Source organism: Protopterus annectens, chromosome 2.part1, assembly GCF_019279795.1.
Source record: "Protopterus annectens isolate FY-2018-M chromosome 2.part1, PAN1.0, whole genome shotgun sequence".
Lineage (NCBI taxonomy): Eukaryota > Metazoa > Chordata > Ceratodontiformes > Protopteridae > Protopterus > Protopterus annectens.
The window spans coordinates 859,423,753-859,442,054 of record NC_056729.1 but is presented as its reverse complement, the minus strand read 5'-3'; positions in this window follow the sequence as shown (position 1 = coordinate 859,442,054).

Genomic DNA, 18,302 nt, shown 5'->3' with positions numbered 1-18,302 from the left:
CCCTTATTTCCAGTTAAAAAGGCCAATGGAGAATGGTGTATGATCCAGGACTTACAAGCTGTAAATGATGCAGTAATATCAAGGGCACCCACAGTGCCAGATCCACACACACTGTTGAATGATTTGAAACCCCAACAAAAGTATTTTTCTGTGGTAGACATTAGCAACGCATTCTTTTCGATACCGATGCACCCTGATGGCCAGTATTGGTTTGCAGTCACATTTCAGGGGAAAAGGTGTACATATACGTGACTACCACAGGGATATTGTGAAAGTCCAACAATATTCTCACAAGAAATGGCAAGCAACTTGGCGGGATTCACCCCACCAAGAGGCAGTCAGATTTTACTTTATGTTGATGACATCTTGCTGGCAGCCCCCACCCAGCAGGATTGTAGAGAAGATACCATAGCACTTCTATGATTTTTAGCCGCTGAAGGACATAAGGTAAATAAAAGTAAACTGCAACTTTGGAAAAAAACAAGTCAAATACTTGGGATATGTAATATACAAGGAAGGTAGAACATTAGATGAGGACAGAAAAATAGCTATTTTGCAAGCACCAAAACCCACTACAAAGAAGGAAATGATGTCCTTCCTGGGTACAACTAATTTTGCCGGAGCTGGATTCCAAACTATGCCTTGGAATCTGCACCTCTGACTGACCTTATATATAAAAAGCCTATGGCAGCGCAGGATTTGTTACAATGGACACCAGAGGCAGAATCTGCATTTTGCAAACTAAAGCAGTTACTAGTGTCCTCATTAGTTCTGGGATTTCCAAACTACCATAAACGTTTTTTTCCAAACTGCAGATTGTAAGCAGGGTTACACGACATCAGTATTAACACAACAGCATGGGGATAAGCAATGCCCCATTGCTTACTATTCATCACAACTAGACCCAGTGGCACAGTCCTTACCTCACTGTGTACAATCAGTAGTTGCAGCTGCAATGGCAGTACAGGCTTCAGCCTCAGTAGTCTTGTTCCACACTCTCACTTTGAGAGTACCTCATGCAGTCGTGATTATTTTACTACAAGAAAAGGTAGATTATCTTTCCCCTGCTAGGCATCTTTCCTGTATGACTATATTGTTGAGCCAACCTCATATGACAATTGAACGATGCACAACTTTAAACCCTTCTACTCTGCTCCCGACCCCTGCAGATGGCACACTGCACAGCTGCTTGCAGGTAATTGAGCAAAAGATACTACCTAGAAAAGATCTCATGGATATCCCTTTGGATGATGCCGAGGTGACATACTACGTGGATGGCTCGTGCAAAAGGGGTCCTGCAGGACAGAACCTAGTAGGATATGCAGTAGTCTCTGATACTGAGATTATAGAAGCAAAACCTTTACCACACAACTTATCAGCACAGGCAGCAGAATTGATTGCCCTGACATGGGCATGTACCTTAGCAAAGGGTAAATGTGTAAACATTTTTACTGATAGCCAGTACTCTTTTTCTAATGTAGATGTTTTTGCGCAACAGTGGAAAAACCGGGGAATGATAACATCTACTGGCAAACCTATAAATCATGCACAGTTTATTATAGATCTCTTAGAATCTATTCAGTTACCTCTGAAAATAGCCATTTGTAAATGCACAGCTCACACCAAGCAACAAGATAGAATTTCAAAAGGTAATGCGAGAGCTGATACAGCTGCAAAATAAGCAGCCACAGAAGTATTTCTTTTAAATGAGGAATTACAACCCTCTGAGATTTTAGATTTAGAAATGTTAAAAAGAATGCAGACACTCACTACGCAAGCTGAAAAACAATGATGTATAAAACGAGGAGCAATCCTCGAAAAGGGGCTGTACATCTCTAGAGAGGGAAAACTGATACTACCCTCTAATTTGTTCCGATATGCAGCTTTGTTGAACCATGGGCAGTGCCATGTCTCAACAGGGGGGATGGTACAGCTGGTGAACCAGATGTTCACAATGTATGGATTTACAAACTACTCTAAAAAATTTTGTTTGATGTGTCAAATTTGTAACAAACATCATGCACAAGGGGCGATAAAGACCAAGCAAGGGAGTTTCCCTACACCACCATATCCGTTTCACACTATCTGTATGAATTTCATAGAATTGAACAAATGTGAAAATAAGAAGTATTGTCTTGTCATTGTAGATATGTTTTCAAGATGGGTGGAAGCCTTTCCAACCAAAAATCCACATGCAGCTACAGTGGCAAAAGTACTTGTCAAGGAAATCATTCCTAGGTCTGGTATTCCAGAAAGGATCTACAGTGACAATGGTACACACTTTGTAAATCAAACCATACAGCAGTTGAGTAAGCATTTTGGGTTTTCTTTAAAAAAATCATTGTGCATACCATCCACAATCTGCAGGGCTAGTTGAAAGGCATAATGGTATACTGAAAAACAGACTGAGAAAATTAATAGCTGAGACAGGGAAAAAATGGTTATACTGTTTGCCCTTGGCACTGCTGAGCGTGAGAACTGTCCCTACAGCAAAAGGATTGACTCCTTTTGAAAAATTATTTGGAAGGGCTTATTACACACCCCAGTGGAAACTTCTCATGTCATCAGACCAGGAAGCTGATTTCACACTAGCTGAATATATGAAAAAGCTATTGAGTTCTAAACATCTGTTGCAGTCAAATTCTGTTTCAGATAGAAAACAAACCGAGACATCAAAAGTGGCAGTGTTGCCCCGAGATTGAGTGTGGATCAAAAACATCAAGAGAAAGAATTGGTCATCACCAAGGTGGGAAGGTCCCTACCAGGTGCTTCTTTCGACACCCACTGCAGTCAGGATAGCAGAACGAGCTTCATAGATACACCTGATGCACTGCAAGCTGGTTAAGAACTTTGAGTTGAACAAAAGTCTTACCTCTCCATCGGAGCCCTCAGCACAAAGTCTGGCTACAAAGGGGGGGAGGGCTCAGATCAATAGGACTGATCCATCTCAACCCCAGTGAAGTAACCATCAGTGCTGAAGGTCCTATTAGGGCAGAGAGTAAGAACATGTGTCCAAAGAAAAAATGACGGAATCCAGTAAGATCCAAATACACCTACTTGGAAGAGTCGGAGAAAACAGAAATGCAGAACAACTGTTTCCACAAAAGTATTGCATAACCATCCTGTTGACTGTACTAGTAACAATAATCTTTTTGTTGTTGCCATTCCTTTACTCAGCTACACAAATTGAACTGAACAAGAGTGCAGAGTGGCAACTGAACTTTAACACTTACCAGGCAATCAAATATGTGTATGCTGAAACTTTCAACGTTTCAAATTGCTGGATTTGCACAGCTTTACCAACAGCATATGGGGGTTACTGTTAACTTCAGTTCCCCTAGGAGCCAACAAGACCTGGGAAAACCTAATGCATGATACATTGGATGTCACATCACAAGATAAAGTAGCATTGCACTTGTCTGTTCGACAGAAGACAACTGTGTGTTTTTACAAGAATGATACAGTTCAGGTGGGTTGGAGCAGTTGCAATGTGACTGTTCCCTATAGATGCTACACTAAACCTGATAATACCAGATCCTATTGCAACACGAGCTATGATACATTTTTTGAACTGATGCATAGGACAACTGAAAAAGTAAAACATAATGCTGATCTCTATAAGCAACTGTCTATAACTGACAAAAAAATGTTTCATGCAGAGCCAGGGCATAATAAAGTTACTACTAAAGTAGAAGATTGTTACTTTGTATGTGGTAGAAAAGCATATAAATGATTACCTGAGTATTGGTCCGGCAGTTGTTTTTTGGGCTAACTGGTTCTGGCCATATGACACGCAGCAGTTTTACCACAAGGGAAAATTCAGAATGTTCAAGAGATCAAGAAACCTATCAATCCAGTGGGGCAAATCAATGCACGCTGGAAAAACGATCATGCTGTGGGCGATGGACTGACATACATGGACTTGAGTGATACTGTTATATCATGGGCAGGTATACTGCCAGCATATGGAGCAACAAAATCAATCTGGGAACTGAGAAAATTGTCTAAGCTTCTCGAAATAATGAGCAATGCAACATTTTCTGCCCTAGAATTGGTGACTGATGAACTGACTGCCATGAGAACAGTAGTGCTTCAAAATCGCATGGCTCTTGACTTCACCCTAGCGGTGAGAGGAGGTACATGCACTTTAATCCAAGAGGAGTGCTGTTCATATACTCCTGACCACAAATACGAGATAGACAACCATCTTGATGTAATTCAGCAGGTGTCAGCTATGACCAAACTAGGACCAAATCCATTGACAGACTTTTTCCAGAAATTGTTTGGGGGGATGGGGCAGTATCTTGATGAACATTCTGATTGCCATCTGTGTAGAAATAATCCTACTGGTGGTATGTGTGGGCTGCTGCATCCCCTGCATGAAAAGACTGATTAAAGACTTTATACACATTTCAGTTTCAGAAACCTTATACTAAGACACTAAACTTGAATTGCTAAAAACTGGAAATGCTTTCATGAGCTTAAACTGAATGACTCTCTTAACTGCAAATCCTGAGTGGGAAGAGGTTAGGGGAAGAAAACACTGTTTATGCTTATCTTGAAAGTAGAATAAAAGTATTAAAAGGGGGGGAAATGTTAGAAATATGTAATAGTAATATGTATGCTTAGTGCATTCGGGGTTGAAAAGGGTTAATACATTTATTCTGTTCACACTGCATGAATCTGCACAGCTATTAGAAACTTAACAAGAAGCATTTCATTTCTGCTAATGTCATGAAAATAATGAGACATTTCATTTCTGCTAATGTCATGAAAATAACAAGAGACATTTCATTTCTGCTAATGTCATAAAACTTAAAGAGATATTCATTTCTGCTTATGCTATGAGAAAGTATGCAGCTGCTAGAAGCATTGATAAAGAAAACAATAGACTCTTGAAAGTATAAACCATAGTCAGCATTACTTGCACCAAAGCTAGAAATGTACCTTGAATCTAGACAGAATGTAACACATGTATTAGAACTGCACAATTGAAGAATTGAAAAGTTGAAATGGGCTAAAATAAGCCCAAGGCCAGGTTGTTTTTCTCAAAATGTTTTGCAAGATAGCAAATAATCTAACCTAGTCAGCAATAAGTCTAGTAACATTTTCTGTAGAACATACAGAAAGCTGTGTCTAACTACGTCAGCAATAGGATAGTAACATTTTCTGTGTAACATGAAGAGAACTGTATAAGAATAACATACTAATCACCTGTAATACAGATAAAGTTTGTGCCTGCATACTTTGTCTCCTTGCTGCAAGTAATAAAGGGTGCCTTGGTTGAACCTAACTTGTATTGGTCTTTGAAGTTTTTTCCTTTGACATGCACCCACTTCAAAACTTTATTAAAAGTGCACCTAAAAACATGCTGGCTATGCCCTTGCAACTCCCACTCTAATATCACCCACCCCATCCAACCACTACCTTTCTTTCCACTCCACTAACTACCTTGATTATAGCAAGCTCAGATGCTCATAAGCCTAGTACTTATTATACAGCAGGAACTTCTTATTGTAACATTTGTTAATGTCTGTTATGTACTTCATAGATAAAGATTCTAGTTGTCTACTGATGTACTATGTTCTTCATCTATAAATATGTTGTAAGTAATTACTATGTAAATTGTTAATCGCTATGTAATCCAATGTAACTACTGTCTGTTTATTTTAACTGTGAATCTGGGCCTCCACTGAAAATGGACCTACATCCAGTCGGACACTCCCGGTCAACAAATATATATATATATATATATATATATATATATATATATATATATATATATATGTGTATATATATATATATATATATATATATATATATATATATATATATATATTATACAGACTATATTAGTATAGTAAATCAGAGAGAATTTAAAAAGGATGACAAGATGCAGTTAAAATAAATAATGAGAAAAGAGAGAAGAGAGAGAAAGAAAAGAGAAAATTAAGAGAAAATACACATATACTATGTATGTTCATTTACAGTATAAATATTTTATGTGCTATATAACCCTCCTTCTGTGAAAGAAAAGTACCCTGTTTTACATACCTGAGGTAATGTGAAAACTCTCGTGTCATCTATTTTCAAAAAATATAGATAAAGATTCCAGTAGTTAGTTACCTTTGTTTTAAAATTCCAAGCAGTAAAATTGGTCTTTTAAAGTAATGGTAAAGCAAGTCATATCATAGTAGATGCTTTGAGAGATTTGACTGTAACAGTATCAATCTTTTGCTTCTTTTTGACGTCTGTCCAGACATTTGTTTCTTTTGTTCTCTTGAGAGAAGGTGACATCCAATCCATATCTTCTGGCAATGTAATCACATTATTAGTTTTAATAAATGAAGAGGCTTCCTCTAAGTCAATAAAAGTCCTCATCTCATTGGCATACAGTATTCTTATCTTAGCTGGATATGCAAGTTGTGCCTTGATGTTATTTTGTTTCAGAAACGTTATCATTGGCCACACTTTTTTCCTTTGTTCCATTATTCTAGATGAATAGTCGTTATCAAATCTTATCAGGCTCTGTTTATATTTTAGAGGTGCCTTCCTCCAAGCAGATCTTAAAATCAGTTCCTTGTACAAGTATGAAAGAAATCTGATAATTATTGACCTAGGAGGAGAGTTTGAGTTAGTGGCAGGTTTCCCAAGAGCTCTGTGTACCCTTTCAATAGCAAAGGAAAGTCCTTCTTTTAAATTTAAAATGTCAGGGATCCAGCTTGATAAAAAGGAAATAATATCCTCACCTTCTGTGTTTTCAGGTAATCCAAAAATCCTGATGTCATTTCTCCTCTCCCTATTTTCCATGTCATCTACTTTATTAACCAACCAAGTGTTTTATTTAAGAAGCAGTTCTTTCTGTGTTCCCTCTTCCTTAAGTCTGCTTTCTAACTCATTCAGAGAAACCTCTATTCCTGTTATCCTTCTCTGGTATTGTTGTAGCGCATTTCCTTGAGGGTGTCAACCTATTTTTGACTGCTTGTTTTAAAATTTTCTAGGTTCTCTTTAAAATTATCCATCTTCAAAGACAACTCCTGCAGGGTAGATGTCATCTGTTGTAGTTTCTTCTTTAAGGCAGCATCCTGGTGAGAATTCCTTGAGTTGCTCATTTTAACAAGAGAATATATCTCCAAGCTTTTTGATAGGAAATTATTTGTAAAACTTCACCAAAGTTTCTAATTATCTAAATTAGTTCTTTATCTATAAGCTTTTATACTTTGAAGAAAAAAAAAAAGAATATTTTTTCCTGTCTTATTTAACTAGTTATATGGAGCTCTAAAATACTGCTGCTTTCAGTTAGCCATTCAGGCTCCACCCCCCCCCCCCCCCCCATGATTCAGTGCCTTGACTACCCAGAGTCTATCTCTCATCCTGTAGACCAGGCCAGTTTAAAACAGAGTGCTTATAAAATGCAAACACGGCAGACTGTATTCTATTATTCAGAGACTTACGGATTAAAACGAGACAGTATGCGAAACAGTGCAGTAATTTTATGTCTGGCTCCTTTCATTCTATTGTTTCCCCTGTTTGGATGTCTATTACACTAACAAAACAGCAACCTACTGATTTTGGTTTTCAAATTATGTTTCAAGTTTCCAATGTATTTATTATTGTTAAAATGATTTCTGCATCTGCACTATCAATAGCTTTCCATATCAAAGATCCAGTTTGGGTGTGCAGTATTTGAAACACAAATCCACATTGTTTCCTCTTCAACAGTCCTTCTGTTCTTTTGTCTGTTAACCCATCTGCCAAAATGAAAATAAAAATCATGATATTTAACCACAGAAATACATTTGTGCATTTTATCCCGATAAATGAATAAATCTGACACCTTAGCTCAGAGGGTTAAGACTGCAAATGGCTAAGCTCATTCTGTAGTTCTGAGTCTGACATCCTCAGCGTCACCTTACAAACTATAGTTCTCAGCAAGTAACTCAACCAAGCAGTGCTGCCAGGTTACCCATGAAAAGGGACACTTCTGTCCAGTGAGTTTATCTGGTTAACAAATAAGGAACTCAATACAAGTATGTGAAAGTTCTTTCTTGTTTGTTATTGTAGTAAGTTCACTCAGTGACTCCGTTTGCCCTATGGTTTTACACCATGTTTCAAGCATGAAAACAGATGTGCATTCTTAGCAACATGCAACGTTGTTCTAAAAAAGAACTGTCATTTATTCAAATTATTTTTCAGCCATTATGCAACACATTTCATTAATGGTTCATCTGTAGCAAGGAAAGGGAAGTAAAAAGGAGCTTTTAGAAGTTTTATCTATTCCAATTTGCTTTCTTAAATGACAATTAAATGCATTAAACTTTCCTGACTTATCAAACCATTTGAACCACTCAAATATAATGATGTTCATTTGCTTATCATAACATAGTATTTTCTGATCTTTTTGTTAAGAAATAATACATTGTCATGTCATTTTTTTTCCATTTTATATAATTGCTTAGCAAGAGGAGATGGAGAGGTTCAGTCTGAGTGGAAAGAACTGAGAATGCCACTACAAACATTAAAATAGGCATTAGTGATTTATAACCCAAATCTGAAGAATACGTATGCCTGAAGAGATTATTCAGAAGTGGAAATCCTCTTATACCACACACTGCAGAAAAGATAGAGAGTCAGCCAGTCTATTTGTGTGTCTGTGTCTCTGCACGACAGTGGCACAAGAAAATAACTTTCTTGGGTGGCGTAAGCCAGGGAACCTTGTTGGCTAGGCTTACGTAGGCCCTTGGGCCAATAGCATAGTACCTACCTATGAACTTATGAACCTATTTGTTGCAAAACAATAGTAGTGGTTGGGCAGTTGTTATCCACCTGATTCTGATAATGCGGGTCAATAAATGAGTAGCCGTGTTTTTGACTATTGTGGTTATTTTAATTGCCTCCTAACTGATATATTGCTTTTTTAAGTTGAACTTAAAACATGTGCTGTTATTGCCATATGTTTCTTTATGGTATTACCATATTATGCTACAAAGTGATTTCAATAGCACCTTAGTTAAAAGTACATGAACTAGTCGTAGTCCGGGTTGTTGCACCATCAGTAACACATAATACTTTATTAGTCTAGTTGGGGTCTATATTATATGCTCGAAAAGACTTTTCTTTGAACATATAATCATCGACACCTAAAGAGCGAATGCTCTAAAGTGCCAACAGCCACGTCCACAGATTTTTTCCTCGGGAAAAAATTCACAGGGCCGTACACAAAAAACACACACTTCAAAACTCTACACCCCCCCCTAACTAAATATACCAACTCTGAGATCACTCTACATTAGGGAAAAGGGCAATTCCCGATAATGGCCAAGGAAAAAATTTGAGGACGTGGCCTTTTGTGCTTTAGAGCATTCGCTCTTTAGGTGTCGAATGTTATATGTTAGAAGAAAAGTCTTTTTGAACATATAATATAGACCCGTCTAGTTTCTGTAGGTATAATGAATAAAGCAATAACTCAGTCTGAACAATCATTATGCACTGTTTACTGTGACTTGTCTATACTTTGTTGAGCTGGATTTGAGAGGAGGTGTCAGCTGGTCAAGTTCAGCTCAGCTAAGTTGAACTCCCTGACTGATGTTTTCCATATGAAATCACAGACAGTGCAGTCTCTTAACATGTGCAGAAGTCATTCATTTGTTTTGGCATATTTCTCCCTTCTTCATGTTTATGTGACTGTGGATTGGTGATATAATTTTTTTTTGGGGGGGGTCCCATGCATGGGAGGTACATGGAAGTTTGTCCTTTTGCAAAAATTACTTAGTTTTGTGTTTTTCATCTGGAAAAGCCTGCAAATTGTAGACAGTTATTTACAACTGGCTGCAAACAACTGGTTGTATCCACATCCAGGTGTAACTTGAAAATCTCTACTGCATTGCAAATTGATTTATTTCACAAACTTTGAGGTTCAAAGCAGGCCAGGATTGAAGAAAGACTCAATGATACAGCAGCACAAGCTAACAGATCTGTTTAGAAATGAAAGCCTGCCTTTATCTGATAAGACATAGCTGAAAAATATGAACGACAATCTTCAATCTTCAATGGACTGGTCTGTGGTGAAATTTTACATAATTCAGTAATACAGCAATGTACTTATCAGACCAACAGTAAATAGCCCTTACTACTGCAGCAGAGTTATTATATAATTCACAAATGAACAATTCCTCAGGGAAGGTTCTCAACAGATCCAGGCTACAAAAGAAAAATACTGATGCAGGAACACAGACTGACAGATTTATCTAGATGAGAAAATGCAACTGAATGTGATTCCAATCCAAGGGTATGATGAATGTTAATTTTTCACTGGACACAAAATATGCCTGGATAGTCCTGTACAAAAAGTGTGAAAAAAATTCATAACAGCATTTGTTCAGTAAAGTTAGGCAATGAATAACATATCTTTTGTATTCCTTTTTTTTACTCTTGAATATGACATAATTTCAAAAGATCCTAGGATCATAGGAGGTTACTAGGATAATGGTCCTAGAGCATTTTTAAGACTAGTAATTTATGTCCCCATTTTCCCAGTTATGAATACTCATGAGATGGAAAAGCGTTAGCATAATCCTGTGCCTTAGAGCATCAACAAACTCTCCCTGTCTATAAATCCCACAGGTGAAAACCAGGAGTGACTTTACAATTTCTGATGCATTGGCCCAAATTATGTTTGAATAAGCTTAGGGAAGACCTTTGTTTCAAATGACTGGGGAGTCTATTACAGAGAAGGGGTAATCTCTGAGACACATACTTGTCCCTTCGACATGTTTTCCTTATGTCACAGATGAGGTTTAGATGTGATGTAATTCTAATGCTTATTTTGTTAACTTGTAGCAGATCCATCAGGTCTGGATTGTAGAATTCCTTGTAGTGTAAGCATACGTCGACCCTCAGTAGTCTGTAGGAGACAGAGCACAGGGACAGGGTTTTGAGGCAGTCTGCATAGGATATATTATTTCACCCTATATTCTTTTAGTGAGGAACCTCTGTGGCCACTTCAGCTGCAACAAATGCCTTTTCAAGTACATTCTGAAGGGTGCATTGTACTTGATTATTGGTCTAATGCAGGCTGAGCATATTAGCACTATATTCTCCTTAGATGTGGATGCTATGCCCTTACCTATAAGTTGCACCATGTAGAAGGATTTTCTCACTGCCATGGAGACATGTTGATCAAAGTTCAGGTTACTGTCAACTTGAGTTCCCAAGTCCCTTACCACTGGGTCTACTCTTAGGTGAGTGTTATCAATGTTGTAATTTGCAGGAGTAGTCATGTTTCCAAAGGGTATAATTATGCATTTGTTTGCATTGTGTTTTAGGCCATGGTTCTGGCACCAGTTATTTGTCTGTGTTAGACCTTACTGGAGGATATCTAAATCTTTGAGGGATTCAGTGATTGCACCCAACGTGCAGTTTTCAGCACATTTTGTCAGCCAAAGCCTCTCTACATTTATTTTGACTTCAGAAAAGTATATTCCAAAGACTATAGGTCTCAGTACTGAGACCTGTGGGACCACATGAGTAACAGGCTCTTGGTGTAGGCTAAACTTCATATGTCCTACCTGTGAGCCATTTTGCAATCCATAGGATGACATAGGGATTTATGCCTAAATTTGTGAGTGTGTCAATAATACCCGAGTGAGATACTGTATAAAATGCATTTGTTAGGTCAAAGTAGGCAGCATGTACCATTTTGCCCTCATCCATAGCTCTAGTCACCTTCTCGAAGAAATCCACAAAATTTAGTATGTATGACCTGCCCTTGACAAAACCAAACTGGGATGGGTCCAGAGTTTGAAGATTTCTTAAGTCTTTTTTTGTCACTTCCATGATAGGTCTTTCAAGGTTCTTTTCTTATTAAACAGCCTCACTTTCTGAGTGATCATGATCAGAATGTATCAATTCTACTTCCAGTTCTTATTCCTCTCCACTCCTCCAATGTATACTTTAGACATCCCAGCTTTTTAACAGTCCTATCAATTATTTATCTAATGATATTGTCTGCTGTGCTCTTATGGATATGGATGGAAACAAAGATCTGCAACAACAGTAAAGCAGTTTTGTGTCCATTTTTAGCACTACAGCCTTTTACAGTACAGCAGTACAAGCCTTGCATTTAACTGCAAGCAAGGTACACTTCTATGAGGATTCACCTTCATCAGACTTGCACAGACTAAAGGTTGGGTATATATACAATTGATTGATGGCTACACTGTACAGCACTGGTCTAGATAAATGCAATACATTCTATTTGCACATTTAAACCCACTTATAACTGGCATATCACTCTCAACCCTTCCTTAATCCCTCACTCACAGCATATGACATTATATATAGTTGTCTTATAGTGTCCTAGATTAACCAGAACATAATACAAAGTCTAAAATTAAAAGAATTAATACACATATTACAAACATATGCCTAAGTCAAAAATGTATACCAAAATATTGATCTTAAAAATGGGGGTTGACTTATTTACTGGTAATATTGTAATTAAAGGAAGAATCTGAAAATGAAAATGTCTGTTTTTAATGAGTAAATATCATTGCTTCCTCTAGAAATTATCGTGAAGAAAGTATAAGAAATAATGATCAAAATAATGCATTCTAATGTTATATTTTCATTCACACAAATATGATCCGACCTTATTGACTATATTGATAATGGCCATATTAATACATTTAAAGCTGTTTCTGTTACACACAGTCACTCCCCTTCCTAGTTGTTATGCCAGCACTTTTAGCATTACTTTTAATGCTGCTCAATTTGCTGCTGTTATTCAGAGTCCCAGCCCCTTTTTATACTGATAACAGCCACATTAATGTATTTCATTTTTTTTGCTTCATTCACAGTCAGACACCCCCATCCCAGCTGTTATATTGGTAATTTCAGCAGTACTGGTAACACAGTTCAATGTACTCTCATCATTCACAGTCAAAACCCATGCCTTGATCTATAACAGTAATGACCATGACAATGTAATTCAGTTTGTTGATGTCATTTACAGCCTGCCAGCAACACATGCTCACCCCATTTATTATACTGGCAATGCCCACAGAAATATATGTTAATTTAGTGCAGTCATGCTCTGCCAAACACTACCACACTACCACTACAGTTGTCATGCCAGGAATTTCACCAATAATGCACCATAGTTCAGTATACATGTGTCATTTGCTGCTATTCAACACACACCAATTGCAATGCCAGTAATGGCAACAATAATGTTTTTCAATTATCTGCAGCTATTAAAGCTTTTTAGCTACCCCAGAATGATTATCATTATAAATAAAGAAAAAAATAGGCGTATGTCATAATGTAAGAGAACTCTGATTGACATGTTGTATGTTGTTATGATGTGTGAATCAAGGATTAAGCATGGTATTGCCTTAATCATTCATTGGTTCTAAAATTATCCACAATATCATAGAATCAGTTTTGATTAGGATATATCATAGAAGGAATGAATGCTTGAATGAATGAAAACTTTTTTTTCTAATTGCATTGCAGACATCGTACTCAATTTTGTCACTTTGACTTATACACAATTCATGAATGTTAATGGGTAATGTTCTCAAAACTGCCCTTGACTTGTTTATGTTATTGACGTATGCACACAAGTATGTACAGTAGAAAATGTTAACAGGCAACATACTGCAAGTACACCTTAAATATCCATCACTCCCCAAATTGCATTTCTTCCCAATCCATTTAAAGCTGTGAGTAAAACAGTGCTTTTACAACTATTCCCTATAAGGCTCTATTCTTGTATCTTAAACCATTTCTGCCATGCATCTCACATCTTTAAACTGCACAGCATTGCCTTTGCCATACAACAAAAAAATACTATAACAAAAGCTCTGCACTTACCAATTAGACAGTGAGACATATGTGTATCATGTGCACACAGGTATCTGAGGCAGAAAAAACTGACTCACAGCAAGTTACTCCATGTGTGGCAACATTATTATCCATTTTCTGTAATTCTAGTCAGTACTTAAAATACCAAGTACTGTTCTCACTCATATAGAAATACAACATTCATGGCACAACACCTTCAGCAAAATCTTCATCACATGACTGCTAGTAACTTGGCTGAACCATGTATTTTGGTGAAGGGTCTGTCTGTCAAGCATCAAGATTATCAAGTGTTCCCTGGTGGAATTAGATATAATTATAGTGAATACTAGGGATGTAGATAGGTTGGGGTGAAAGGGGCATCTGACCCAGGCACAAAGTATTAGAGTGTGAAATTGGCAGATGCCAACAGGATAGTAGTCTATTACTGGAATTTAGAAATGAATGCCATTACTGTACTGGCAGTCATGGCGTAAATGGTGAAGCACTTAAGTGTAGGTTATGATTGTGGCAAGCCACGTACGACATTTGTAGCAGGCAGTATGCTACAATTTTAGTGCATTTTTTTGTTGTCCTCAACTCAGATTATATGGAGGCACTTGACTGGGAACTGGACAGGACATTAGACAATGTAACTGCAGTTCTAATGAATGCAGAGTATTTAGCAGTGATGCCCAAGGGTAAACCAGTGCTAAAACACTGACAAATTACCAGCAACTGTTAATATCTGTCCACGTGCCTAGTACCTTCTATAATCCTGTGGAAAAAATGTTATACATTACCACTATATGCAGCATGTACACTCCATGTCCGAACAGAGGTATGGTGCCCAGGCTTTTTCCCTGATCTGTCTCTCCTCTCAGCAACAATAAAAAAGTAATTTCTCTTCCTTAAACTGTAGCCAGCTGCACAAATGTAACAAGCAGTTGATGCAGCTAATGCCAGTAAGGCAACCACACACAGAACACTTCAGCACTTTGGCAAACGTATTATTCAGATTCAGAAAGTGAATGCCCAGAATATCTCTTCCCTGATATCTTGTGCCCTCAGCATCTGCCCCATACACCTCACCTTAGTTATACCTCTGTGCAAGAATCATGCCCAAGTTAATTATACATAACGGTATGTAAGCAAAGCAGGTACAGAATGACAGACTGTATTTTATTCAACATAGAATCTAGTTTCATTAATGAACCAAAAAGTAGCACATAACAGTACTCCAATATTTGGCAATATTCATTAAGGATGATTTGTGAAGAGTCATAGGTTCATAGGAGGTTACTAGGCTAGTGGCCCTATAGCCTTTACAAGTTTAGCCATGTAAAAATCCAAGTACCCTTATTGACCATATTTAGATGGTTGTTGTTAACACAGCAATTCTGTGATTAGCACTGATTGCCCCTGTCCAAGATAGACATAGGTGCCACCTCTGGAATGAGTTTACGGTCATCCATCCAGTTGTAAAGGTTACACTTGAATAAAGTCATTGAGGAGCTCTGCTTAACATAGACTGTGAGCTTATTCCAGAGGAGCAGTAATCACTAGGAGATATATCTGTCTCTCCAGCATGTTCTGTTAATGTAATAGGTTAGGTTGAGATCCTTCGAGTAAGTTATTCTTGTCCCATTTTATTTGTGGATGTGCAGTAATTAATTAGGGCAGAGTCAGTAACTGCTCTATAGGCCAGGCACAGCTTGCCTCTCAGCAGCCTGTATGATACAGAGTACAGTGACAGGGCTTTCAATCCTTCCATGCATGTCATGTTTTGTCTGTCCTGGATTGGTAAGAAACCTCAGTGTTCTCTCCAGTTGCTGCAGGTGTCTGGTGAGGTACATGCAGGAGGAAGCATTGTACTCAATTAGTGGTCTGATAACGGCCAAGTCCTGTGAAGCTATAACCTCCCAGTCTTGGATGTGATGCCCTTATTTATGAGCTGCACAATGTAGAATGCTTTTCTAATCACTGCAGATACATGGTGAATGAAGTTTAGATTGATATCAGCCTGTGTTCCCAAGTCACACACCACTGGGTTTGAACTTGTATCTATATCATAATTAGCAGGGTCTGCTTCTTTGCCAAAAGGAATAATGAGGCTTTTTTTTGCATTAAGTTTTACTCCATGAGTTTGCCACCAATCATTTGTCTGTGTCAGACATCTCTGTAATACTTTAACATCATTGGTGGACTTGGTAATTGTGTCCAGTTTACAGTCATCTGCAAACTTGGAAAGCCTTAGGCTATCTACCTTCATTTGACCTCAGAGAAATAAATTCCAAACAGTAGAGGGTCCAGCACAGATCCTTGTGGTAGCCCAGTGGCAACTGGTCTACTGGTAGAGTGGCCTCCCCAACTCTGACAGTATGCATTCTGTGAAAGAAGCAGTTGGCTACCCATCCAGTAATGTACGGGTTAATCCCCAGATGGGAGAGTTTCTCTACGATACCTGAATGGGGGATTGTGTCAAAGGTCTGAGGTTTTGCCCTCATCCACATTCTCAAAGAAGACCACCAGGTTAAATAGGCAAGATGTACCCTTGACAAAACCAAACTGGGACAGGTCAAGAGTTTGAAGGTTGCCTATGTCCTTGTGGATAAGGTCCATGATGTTTCTTTCCATGGGCATATAGATAAGGCTGGTTAGGCTTTTGGGTCGATAGTTCACAGGGTCAGTTGATGGACCCTCTGTGCAAAAGGATTACTGCTGCTATTTTCTACTCTGCCAGGGCAAAGCTAGTTCTCAGGCTATGGTTAAACAGAGTACTGAGAGGTCCTGCTATGTCTTGTTTTAGATTGTTCAGTAAGCAGCCAGGGATGTTATCTGATCCCATAGAGGCTGTGGTTTTGGCCTTGGAGAGTGCTTGTATGACCTGTTCTTTGGAGATGCTATGTAGATGACTGGTGTTGAGAATGCTTTGGGGTATGTCAGGTGGGGACAGGAAGGTGGAGTTATTGCGAAATCTGTCAGCTAGCAAGTTGGCAATTTTCTTAGGTTCAGTCTGAGTGGTACCATCCACTATAAGTTCAGCACACAGCTGGGCATTCCCTTTTAGGTTTTGGATGTAGCTAAAGAATGCCTTGTGATTGTCTTTAGCAAGAGATACAAATTTAGACTTGAAGCTAGCTTAGAGGACTTAACAGGATATCTGATTTGCTTGTTCAAGCTGTGGAGGTTATTTCTCCTCTATGAGCTACTTCCCTCCTATTCTTACATATCAGTTTCTTTCTTTTACTGTAGAACATATTTATACTTTCAATCCACCAGGGTAACTTGTTTTTTCAGCAAGACCTGGTTTTGTTCCTGTTTGATACAGCCAACTCAGTGCATTTGTTTAAATGGCTATATAGGGCAATTGTGTATTCCTCTGCATAGGAGTTTTTGTTGTTTATGTTGGTAGGGGCTTTGGAACTTTTTTCCATCACTTAATAGGTAGTAGTTTGTCTTGGAAAAATTTTTCAGTTGTGTTTTTACTCAATGGTCTGACCTTACCATGGATGGCAACACACAGGGGGGTAGTGCAGTGACTGCCTATGTTGGTGAGCACTAGGTCCAGGACATTTGAGCCTTTTGTGGGGGTGTAGACCAACTGTTACAGGGCATTTGAATTAACAAAGTCCAGGAACCTCATAGCAAATTGTGTTTATGCTCATGTAAGTCACACAATCAATAGAAGGATAGTTGAAATCTACCATGACCAAGGTGTTTGGCTGTATGCTGAGTTACTCTAGCTAGTCCAGGTAGGTGGTGTGCTTCTCCTGGTTCATGGTGGGGACCTGTAGCTAGCAATGATGTGGAAGGGTGGTTTTCCTATAGTTAATTTGACATGGTGCAGCTCAAGAGAGTCATACTGTTTCACCAATCTCTAGGTATATTTTGATTTAATGAAGATGACTACACCTCCACTTTTTGGTTCTTTTATTCTCGTTTTGGGGTATGAACATGTAAAAGACTTGTAGCCTTTTATGGACAGGGTGTTTTCAGCAGCCTTGAACAAGTCTCTGTGAATGCATAAACATCAACATCTTCCAAGGTGAGGAGTGGTTCCAAGCAGTGCAGTTTACTGTTTAAGCTCCTAGCATTAAGCAGTGTGACCTTGAGTTTGTCTTTAGTGGGTTCCTTTACATCAGAAGTTTTGTGGTTTGGACTTTGCATAAAAAAGGCAGTAAGTGGGAGGCAAATGTCTTTGCCAGTATCTGAAAGCCTTGAGGAGACAGGTGAAGGCCATCTCTGGCAAAGCAGTGTGGACTGTCGACCATGTCTTCCCAGGTAGACAGATTCTGGGTCTCCCTGGAGTGGCAAAAGAAGCTAAGCCAATTATTGAAATCAATCATTTTTTGTCTGTATTGTGGCCTCATCTTTGATAAAAGTAGAATACTGCTTAAAGCTAAGGACATACCTGACTGAGACACATAATCTGAGAGTTTGGTCATATCTTTCTTCAT